Raw genomic sequence first — 12,432 nt, 5'->3', positions numbered from 1 at the left:
GGACAGAGAACTCCTGCAGCAAATTGTTGAGCTGTGCAGGCCATGCCTCACACACAGAACCAACACAGGGGAACCCATCCCAGTGGAAATCAAGGTATGTGTTGGCCTAAGAATATTAGCAACAGGTACCTTCCAGAGACCAACTGGTGATATGATGGGGATTTCACAGGCATCAGCATCTAGGGTACTGCACCAGTTCCTGAATGCCATGGCAGCACATGTCGGTGATCATGTATATTTCCCCAATTCCCATGAGGTATTGGCCAGCAATATGTGTCTCTTCCAGCAAATAGCGGAATACCCTGAGGTAGTGGGTGCAATAGACTGTATGCACATTCGCATCAAAGCACCAGCCAGTGAGCAGGGTAGGGGCTACTATAACCGCAAGGGTTACCCCTCCATCAACTGCCAGGTCGTGTGTGATGCCCAGGGCATAATAATGAATGTGTGTGCTGGCTGCCCTGGAAGCTACCATGACTCCCATATCTGGCATCTGACACAGCTGTACCAGACATTTTCCAATGGGGACATCCCTCATGGTCACCTATTGGGGGATGCTGGATATGCACTTGAGCCGTGGCTGATGACACCCATCAGAAATGCACACACACCTGAACAGGAACACCATAATGAGGCACACGTACAAACACGAAATGTAATCGAGCATGTGTTTGGGCTGCTCAAGCCACGGTTCGGGTGCCTGGACACATCTGGTGGAGCCTTGCAGTACTCTCCAACTACATGTACCCAAATAGTCATGGTATGTGCTATGCTACACAATATGATCCTGCGAAAACAGCTGCAGCAGGAGCAGCATAAGGCCGGGCACAACAACCCCCCACCATTGCCAAGGCCATCACAGGCAGAGCGTGACTCGGAGGAGGAACAACCTGAGCCTGCCCCAGTAGGCAGAAGGAGGCATGCCCAGTATGCTTTGGCCTTGGCAAAGAGGCAACGCATAGCATATACACTGGCTTAGTAGGAACCCTGGAAATGATATCTCTCTCCGACTCACACATATAGCAAAAGTGATGCCTAGCTTGACACTACCTGTTAACAAACATGTATAGGGAGTGTAAAATGTGCATCCGACATAGGCAGCCCTGCAGCACCACCTGAGGCATGATTGCTATGTGTTAAGCAATATAAAGCACTGCTAAACAGCTCTCACCACTATTTAGTATATGTGAACAAAATTGCACACACTAAGTAGCACAACTACAGGCAATGTTCAACAATATTGTGCACTGTCCAGCAATGTTGGGCAACATTTAGCAATGTTGTGCAAGTCTAGTCAAATGTGGGTATAGTTCATCAAAAGTAGGTTAACAAGTTCATATTTGCTTTAGTATTCTTGAAGCAGTCTGTTCTGCCATGTATGAAAATATGAAGCAGTGACAGTCCTTGAACCCAGAATACAGTGCACTGTAGTAAGAGAACAGAACCACTAAACCATGACAGTATGTCAATGGTCAGCTTGCATGAAAAAATGTTGATAAGTCAATGCTAAGTATCTAATGGAAACCTTGCATGCATAGCATAGTCCCTTTTGAGTCAAGACACAAAGGTGAGGCCTGCAGTAATAATAGAACCTGATATTCAACACACATATAGTACAAATGTTAATATTGGTAATGTTCACACACATCTACAAACATAGTGGACCTCAGACAGCAACATACTGCAAGGTCACACTGGGCATGCTCACACACTTGAAACTATGAGACAAATGTCAGGCAACAAAACACTGAAAGTCTGAACTGGGCATGCTCACACACATAAGTAAAGTTTGAGTACAGCAGTGGGCCACACATATCCCACAGTTGCAAGTGTCAACCCAGGAACCTCGCACTATTCACCAATCCACCATGTGCATACAGTGATATGACAACAGACACAAAATAAAATAATGAAATACTGTCACAATCAAATATGTAATGCAGAAACCTAGGTTGTTCATAGGAAGTGGTAAAGCAAAGAAGAAACAAAACCTGCAATCGGTACCATCACTGAACAATGTGCATCCTGAACATTAGCATAGGTTCAGAGGTTGACACTAGGCTATGTGCTTTAGGGTATACAGAAGCCTAGCCACAGTGTGTTTGTAGTCTGCAATCACGCTAGATCAGTAGACTGTGCCTGTCAATAGTAGGTCACACAAGATATCTCACATATGTTCATGTCATTCTGCCTCTGTCTAGCAAGGACCCATAACATATCCCAGGGCTAAACATACGACCACCCATCCACCTGTGAAGATGTCACCTGTAGGTGTTCAGCGTGGGTCTGTGCATATGTGGTACTGTGATCATATTCCTGAGTGAGTGAAGCCTCTGTGATGGTAATATGCCCTTCCAGCATGTTCTATTAACATCATTGCTCATCTACCTGTCCCTGGAGCATGTAGCTGTAAGGGACTTTGATATACTCATGTGGAGCCTGTCCATCAATGCTGTGATGGACATGGCATCAAAGAAAAGGCACAGACTGCATCCAAGTAGGCATTAAGCAACTGAGGACAGCTGGGGTCACAATAGCCAAACTGTGCATACCATCTGTGTGAGTCCCCAGATCCACTTGGTATGTAAATCAGGGTACATTCGAGTTGCTGCAGGTGTTGGGTAAGGTACATCCGAAATGGGCCATTGTATCCAAGCATGTGCCAGATAACTACAGGGTCACAATGACCCCACCTTATCTGGATGTAAAACTGTATGGGATAAAGTTGCCTAAATAGAAGGTGTGTCCAACAACATTGGCAACGTGAATGTCAAAGTCAAGAGTACTAAGTATTCATGTCCACAAATCACAAACCACACACACTGTACTTGATGTATTATCACCTATGTGGTAATGTGTGTGCATGATGTTACTACCAGAGGTGATGACTATGCATCTAAAGTAAGGTAGCTGTAGGCCATGGCTCTGGCACCAGTCAGCCATCTCTGTGAGACCCTTTCTTAGGATGCCTGTGCCAGCTGTGGAGTCGAATATGGCACATAGTTTGCAGCCATCTGCAAACATGGTCATCCATATTCTCCCTGTGATAGCCAGTATGTATCAGAAATATATACAGAACAAGAGAGGTCCCAGGACTGAACCCTGTGGGATGCCATGTGTAACTGGTGTATAGTCAGACATGGCACCTGCAATACTGACCATGTGTGTGCTATCCATGATCCAGTTAGCAATCCAGATTGTGACATATGTGTAGATATTGAATCCGGTGATCTAATGCATAAAGGCCAAGTGGGGTATTGTGTAGAAGTGGTGTGCGAGCTCCAGGTAGGCTGTGTGGACAACCCTGTGTACGTCTATGGACCTGTTAACTCTTTAAAGACATCAAACATCTGGAAGAGGCAAGATATGCCCACAACAACACCAAATTGTGTAGGATCCAGTGTCTGTAGGTTCACAATGTGTATGTGTATGTGTTCCATGATGATACACTCCACAGCATAGCAGACCAGGATAGTTAGGCATATATTGTGATAACGTCCAGAGTCCCTTGTGGCACCAGCACTGTGTAGTGGGTACACCATAGCTGTACGCCATTCCATGGGTACACATCCTGTAGTAACTGTGATATTGAACAGTGACATAATGTGAGTGTGAAGTTTGTCATGAATCTCGTGTATGCCACAGTCTGGGACACTATCTGGTCCCACTGATTCTGTGTTGTCTGCTATGGAGAGGGCAGCACACACATGTTCATCTGTGATGTCAGGGAGGCTGCACTCTGTTCTGATGGACATGTGCACTGCAGGGGGGATGGTGGGGAAACATTCCCATTGAACCTGTTGTCCAGGATGTTCGCAATGTCAGTGGGTTCACTGTATCATTTGTAATTATGCAGTAAATCACAGCATATCTGTGAGTACCCACACAGGTCCCTGACATAACTAAATAAGGCCTTGTGATTGTCCACAGTGTCTGTTGCAAGTGTCTGTTAGAAGTGAGCCTTAGGTGAATCAACAACTGATCATAGCTATACCATAGTACTGATCAGAGATGCCTTCCAGATTGTGATTGTGTGCCATAATGTAGTGGCCTTCTCCTGTCCATGTACAGCTCAGTAATGGCCATGGTCCAGTAGACAGGTCCCCTGCCTTTGGAGGAGTGAGTCTTGTAGTTATCTGGGATAGCATGATCCATGAATTCCAGTAGTTGTCCATAGAATGTGCTTGTAAAGTATGTAGTTGTCTGAGCCATAATTAACACTGTCCCAGGGTCATTGAGGGTTACCACCTCAGTTTGTACAAGTGTGATGTTTGCTCATGAGAAGTATGCCACTGAGATCACATAGGATGTGTGTGTGTGTATGGGATATGTATGTCTAGCGAGATGAATGTATGTTCCGACCTTGACAATTACAGGTATACCTCTGTTGTGGAACATAGAGTCCCCATGTGTGTGATGATCAGGTACCACATGTATAACCCCTGTGGGAGTGGTGACCAGGTCTGCCTTAGCATTTGAGTGTAACAATCTTAGCAACTGTTGTGCAAGGGTGCCACTGCATGGGTAGTATACCCAGTCAATGTTTATGTATTGGAAGTCACACAAAATAATGCTGTTTGTTGAGACCTTCACATTCACCAGTGTTCCCAGGAATAATGACTGTTGTGCCCATGTTTGGGAGTGTGGTCTGTAACAGTTTGCAGTTTTGACCACTCTCAGTTGCACATGTATGTCCCCCAATGCTTTGTGTACTGCTACCAACCTGGAGGTGTGCGTATGAATGATGTATACGGAATCCCCCCCTACTGTTGTTGTCCAGACCAAGTCCTGTGTCTGAAAACCATGGTTTGACATAAAACATGTTAGTGCTGCTGTGCTTTTGTGAGCCTGAACCAGGTGTTTGTTACTGCACATATATCGACAGATGCCATACTGATGTGACTCCTGAGTGCATACATTCTGAGGGTTAGACATCAGTTGTTGAGCACCATCACGGTCCGTTTCCTGTACACTGTAATGTCTATAGCTGTGGTTATGTCATCTGACCCTCACTTCAAACAGCCACTATGTGTGTGTCAAGAGCCTAAGGCAGTCTGTGAAAGCCTAGGGGTGACAGCTGCATGGCGTCCATAGCGAATGTACATGGCATGTTGAGCATGTAATCCCAGGCTGACAGACACTGGATCCCCATGTGAATGACAACAATATGTTAGGCAACTGTTAAAACTGATCATGTAATCTGTATACTGTGACATAGTACTTGGTGAGGGTAAGATGCTACACAAGGTCAGGGTCATACTGTCCTGGCCTACATGATCAGAGAGCCCCTCTATGCCTCTTGTCATGTAGTCCAGGGAGGAAGGTCTGAGGGTCTACACACCGGAATGCTCAATGATGGAGACATATTTGTACTTGCAGTGGACTGACCACAGTGCATGTGTCATGTGGCATATCCTGGCACCCGACACACAGTACAAAGTGACCTTCACCTTGTTCAGCCTGGTGAGTGGGATGTCAGTGTGACCGACAATTACACTCACCTAATACAGTTGTATGTGGTGTGTTGTGTAGGCCGACGGGCAGTGACTGTGTGGTACAATGACTTTGTGAACTATATGATGATATGTGTGTATGGTTGTGTGTTAGCAGTTGTTTGTGCGTCTGCTTTGGATGTCTCAGCTTCTTAGGCAGAGTACAATTAGGTGCTCCAAGTATGTCATTGTGTGTCAATGTATACAGTTTGCTGTTGTCGTAGGTGCATGTGTGACTGTATTTGTGGTGTGTGTGGTTACCTTCACCACCCGAAAGACTATGCCAGTCATGGCTTGGGAGAGCTCAGCTTCCTGTCCATCTATACAGTTGCAGCTCTCACAGATATCTGAGTTTGTTGGTAGGAGGACAGTGTTACCTGTGCACATAAGGCAGTTGTAACAATGCGTCAGAATTCCAATATGCACCAGCTGTACTGGAGAGTACACACAAAACCAACCTTTGGACATGCCAGGATATGATGATGGCATACACTGTTGACTGATCACAAAGGATCAGTAGTGTGTCAAGTGTGTAAAAGAGTATAACAGGGTTTTAGTGTTCAGGTTTGTTGTTGCTGTGGAAAGATAATCTGCAAAGGAGTACAGACAGAAACATTGCACCTCCTTTAGCTAGATGAGAAACATCGATGTACAGTCATATATGTCCTCAGTCAGGGTCAACTGTACCTGACTGACAATGTCAACATCCTGTCAGACAGGCCCATACATACATACCCACCTCCCAGTAACAAAAGGCCATAACATCATACCAGGAGATATCACATGTAGAATGTGTAAACTGGTCCCCAAGATGACAAATGAATCCTATCATGTGTTTAACAATGTTTCCCCATATGTGTCATAAGTGAACAACAGGACAAACAGACACTGCACCCAAACAGTCTGTTGAGCCTCACACTCTCTACAGGATCTTACACCGTTGAATGTATTACAGCAACATGTGGCACACCCCCACACCATGGGAACTATATTCCTATAAGCCTACAAAGTCCGAAATGCTAGTCCATGAAGTCCATCATGATTGCAGTCAGGAACAGAGATATTGTAAACCGACAAACACAGAACACAAACGTCTGTGGTATGTTAATGAGCACATCATGTCCCCCAAACCTGCTAGATATCTTGCAAGGCAGCCACCCAGGACAAACATCACTGACAGGAGCAACACAGGTCCCACATAGACCTTGAATAGCCCTTTACCAACATCACAGACACATGTGGCATCCACAAAACCTACAATCCGTGCATGAATATGTATTGTCATATGAAGGAATGGTAATATGTCCACAGATAGATCACACGGTATGAATTGTGTATTCCTGTTCAAGATGTTCACACCTGCTGACCCACAAGGTTCATTTGTGGGATTGCATAACACTATGTGCACACACATAACCATGTCCAGTCTGATGTCAGCAACCTACAAACATAGCATGTGAATAAAGCACACACAGCAAAGCAAGTAGCGCGTTGTGTTAATGCATATCTCACTAGTGTCAAAACATAATTAAGTAGGGGTTTGAATCCTGCAATTGCTGAGTGTGTGTTTTTGTGTGTGTGGGGGTATGTGTCTGATTTCCTTTGAGAGGAGTAGCCTTTTTGGAGACTGTGGAAACACATTAGGAGTTTTGAATACCTCTTTGCCAAGTGTGATGATGTCAGCATCCTACAAATAGAGCTTTTGAAAGGAATGCACCCAGTAAAGCAAATAACGTGTCATGTTAATGCGTATTTCACTAGTATTATAACATAGTCAGGTAGGGGTTTGAGTCCTACAAATGCCAAATGTGTGTGTGCGGTGGGTTATATGTGTGGTTTCCTTTGTGAGGAGTGGCCTTTTTGGAGACTGTGGAAACACATTTTAAAAGAGGTACATCCCTCTTTGGTAAGTCTGATTATGTCAGCATCCTACAAATACTCAAGGAGAACAGAAAACACCCAGTAATGCATATAGCGTGCCATGTTAATCCATATCTCTCCAGTAGCATAACATAGCTAGGTAGGGGTTGATATCCTGTGAATGTGTGTGTGTGTGTGTGAGACACTGCCTTTGAGAGGAGTGTCCTTTTTGGAGACTGTGGAATTACATTAGGAGTGGTGAATCCCTCTTTGCCAAGTGTGATGATGTCAGCATCCTACAAATAGAGCTTTGGAAAAGAATGCTTCCAGTAAAGCAAATAGCGTGTCATGTTAATGCGTATCTCACTAGTGTCATAACATAGTCAGGTAGATGTTTGAGTCCTGAAAACCCTGTGTGTGTGCCACAGGTGGTCAATGAAGTGTGTGTTATGCTTTTACTATGGTATGACATATGTTTCAAACAGTATGTGCATTGCACACATCGGGTATCTGCGTGTCAAATAGATTTGTGTACATGTGACCTCAATCAATACATAGGTGTGAAGCCTGCATGCTACATGAATACATTTGTAACCTTTGACAGATTGTGCCACTGCTTCTCAGATCATAGGCCACATATGTATGTCTGCATCAAGACCGGCCAATGTAGTGACCCATGGTCAAGGACATCCCTGCCACACACATCCATGACACGTACTGTAGAGTACTGTGAGTGAGGGTAATTGCTGGGGTATATGTCAGACATGTTCATAAACAACAACGACTGGCAATAATGGACAGTCATGATAGGTTTGCACCAGCCCTGTGAATATGCATGCAGGCCCCTAATGTGTTATGTGAAACACCGAGGGACCCCACAATACCTATGGATATGTGGATACCAAGGGACAGATTACATAACATGTGTCTGTCTGTACACATTAGTACCCAACATACATGTTCAGGGCTACCACCTATGTGGTACTGTCGGGATAGTATGTATAGTAAATGTGGATGACCATGCCATAGACGGCGTACTGCTATACAGCATGTATTGGACAACAGGTATCTGTCTGTATGATACCCTTGTGTAGGATATGCTTCCCATCCGGGGAATGCAGTGTAGGCCAATGCATGCATTACCAGATGTGGATGGACATACCCCTAGTATGTTTGCATGTACTGAAAAGGGCTTTATGCCACACAGGTGTGGTCCCAGGAATGTGTGGTGGTCAATACCACTGGTTACTGTCATAGTTTAGTACTGGAAGGATCCAACTGTTACTGAGTTCCCTACAACTGTGAGTCATTTTCAGGATATCATCTAATGATTGGTTATAGTCATGCTGTTGAGGTGGTGTATACTGCCAGACTGCAGATCATTGACAGTTATCAATGGTATCACCCTCAGCATAGTGCCAGCTCATGTCACACACACATGTGTACTCATGTTAGTACATATCTGTAGTAGAATGCATACTGGCCATCAAAAGATACCATGAGATGTTAACAATGTGTAGAACATGGTATGTCGCACATCCCACGTGTCCACTATGCATGTACATGCAGACAGCGCGCACACACCATGTTCATAGATGTACACCTGCTAATTTGTAATGCACACATCATACATGTACTGTCCACTCACTAACATATGCTGTCAACACTGTACACTTCATCCAAGTGGCACATGGGTGGACAATACATACTGAGACCTAACACTGGTGTAAACAATGCCACAATGACTGCTCAGATATACCTACAATGATATCAGTACACCTTCCTGTTGGCAACTTGCTACTATTGCTACACTGCTATTATGTCACCCTGTGCATCAGAACCATGTTAGCCTATTCCTGCAAAAATGTGACAGATGACAGGAGGTGGCACAGGTGTCATCATATGCACAGGATGTGTTGTAGGTTTGCCAAAGCCCGACATTGACCCATCCAATCGGCATGTCTGTGTGTGTGTGTGTGTGTGTGTGTGTGTGTGTGTGTGTGTGTGTGTGTGTGTGAGGGACAACAGTACTGCATGTGCCAATGTTGATGTAATGTGTGCGTGTATGTGTGAGCCCTAGTTGTATGGTAAATGTGTATGTGTCTGCATGCACACAACTCCACCATTTGGCTGCCATATATGGGCAGTTGTAGGACAGCCACAGACTGTACCTGCTAGGCCATACAGATCACTGTCTCTGGCCATGGACACCGTCTCTGTGCCTAGCAGGGGTGCTCTGGGCAGTATAGGGTATCAACCCTGACTGAGTGCTATCATCAGAGGCAGAGGTATAATGACTGGACCCATGTCCCTGCTGGGACTGGCCAGTGCCACATGCACATGGTCTAGTAGGACGGTCAATGGACAGGCCAGCCCCAGCATTGCTGGGGCTGGTACTGCCACTACGGGAGCGGCTGTGATCTGTGGTCCATCCGTGACAAATGCCAGCTGATGCTGTTGCTGGCATGCGTCCGCGTCGGCCTCTTATCCTTCTCGCATGGTCCTGGCTCATGGCTAACACATTGTGGATGACATCTAATGTCTCCCTTCAACGGCTATCAATGACTTCGGTGTAATTCCGGATGGCACCGGCAAGGTCAGAGATGCTGTCATTGATAGCAGTATAATGGACCCTCTGCTCCCTTAGTCCCTGTCGGGTGTACCATTCCATACGTGCCTGTGCCTTCATTACAGCCTGGAACATACTGGAGGTTGTAATACCTCCAGGGGCACGTCTGCCAGGGGCAGTACGACCAGTGGTGCACCCCAAGAACTCCTGGACATCCGCCTATGTGGTACCATTCCAGTAATCCGGCTATGGCTGCTGTGAGGGGATGCACGTGCCATAGGTACCACACTCTCCTGGTCAATACCAACTGTATGCTGTCCCTCAGCTACGGCCATTGGTGACGAGGGATTTGTTGGCAGTATGAGTGTGCGAATAGATGGGGTTGACCGTTGTGTACTGTCGATTGGTGGACCAACGACAGACTCTGTCAGACCTTCCTGTGCCACAATACATGTCTCATCATCTCCACTATTAGTGGCGGTAACATCAGGTTCCCTGCTACACTCAGCCACGCCTAACACAGCAACTGTGGAAGGAAGACAGGAAACACACTTTACAATCTGTACATGATGTTAGCACACATGCACACATGAATACATGCACACATGCACACATGCACAGAAATACACTGCTCACCACAACACATACACACACACACACACACACACACACACACACACACACACACACACACACACACACACACACACACCAGCAATCCAACACATACACAATAGTGGGTGATGGTGGGTGACGGTGGGTGACAGTATCTCAAGGCAAATAGTCACCACACACATGTCAGCAGGCAGACCATGTGTTGTTCAACACCATGCAGTGCAAGTGTAGACAGCCCTTTCTAATGACATTATACATGGCTTTGATGCATGTGTGTAGTTGGGCAGTGATTGGCTACATCCTGGAACACAATGTGTACATGGACACTACATTGCTGTGCAAGTATTATCTGCTCTGCAATGTCATGTGCAGCATTACTCAATGGTATACATACCATGGCTGCATTTGTCATCTGTGTGACACATAGATTGACATGTGTGATGACAGTGTCTGTGTCCATATCACATAATAGTGGGCACAGATATAGCAAATGCATGCAATGTACAGACATGTGTTGAGTGGTGCATGTTGACGTGAAGGAATCCCAATGCACGACATGGACATTGCACGGTGCTTATGGTGCGTGTGGGACATATTGCAGATATGTTGTTGCTAGCCATAACATGGCATGCTACACGACTGCAACATTAAACACCACACATAACAAATGTGTGTCATGTGACCTATACACCCAATAGCATTCCAGGACATATATGTGACACTCTGTACAGATGGTGGCTGTTGTGCAAAATGTGTATACTAGCATATGTGAGCACACATGCAACATGCTATGCATGGTGTGTATAGGTGCATATGTTTGCACACACAGAACAATGAGGTGCACAGCAAAGACTGCTATGTGTAGTACTGTGGTCACTGTAACTGGATGGGGTGTAGTATAATGTGCCATCATCATCATCATGCATCTTGTGGTCACTCATGGCTACTACTGTGTGACAGACCACTGCCTAGCATGCTGTACCTGAACTACAGTGTGTGGATACGTTCACTATTACACAGCCACTTTGTACATGGGTGTATGAGGTGCCAAGTAGGGAGCATTGCCTAACATGACTATGTTATGTGTTGAAGACTGTTGCACAGCCCCATGATAGGCCTCTACCCCTGAGGTACATCACGTGTGTGTGGATGACATGTGGGATACTGACGTGTGACCTTACAGTGGGTGTGTGGTTATGCCATATGTAGCATGACTTTGTGTACTGCATGTGATAAATGTCTTATGTTGTGTACAGGTGTTGCAACTATGCCTATCCAATGTGCAGTACAGGGTTGACACAACTGTGTGCCATGCTCTGTGTATTGCATGTCATTGAGGGAGCTACTGACATTACTGAGCTGTGCAACGTCTCACAGCAAACATGCACAGCATGCATTATGCATAGGTGTGTTATGTGTACATGGCCTACACCTCAGCAATGACATGCATAATTCATTACCAACATTGCAGGTATAACACACTCACCAGCATGGATCGGCTGCCCTGCCGTCACACCAGAGGGACCTACGAGAATATGATAGGGTTCATCAGTGGCCACAACTGTGGCATTGTACAGTGGGTATGCTAAACTGCAGTACAACAACAGTCAACAGTCACAGGTGTAGGGATATTATACAAACTATCCGTATTGCACAACAGTAGGCAGTGGAACTGCTAAACACACAGTACACATGTCACGTACACATAATCTAGCAATACAGTTAACTGTAGTCTACAGATAGGGCGTATTACCTACTTGCTCCAGGTGGATGTGCTGGGTGGCTCCGGCCTCCATTACAACACATGTCAGAGTTTGACGTAGCTGTTGTACAGGAGCCATCACACTTAGGAGCAGCTCCTCCGCTCTGGTGCGGGGGATGTATGGCCACCCCACC

This window comes from Protopterus annectens, chromosome 1.part2, assembly GCF_019279795.1.
Source record: "Protopterus annectens isolate FY-2018-M chromosome 1.part2, PAN1.0, whole genome shotgun sequence".
In the NCBI taxonomy this organism is placed as follows: domain Eukaryota; kingdom Metazoa; phylum Chordata; order Ceratodontiformes; family Protopteridae; genus Protopterus; species Protopterus annectens.
The sequence above is the reverse complement of the archived record's forward strand: the minus strand, read 5'-3'. Positions refer to the sequence as shown.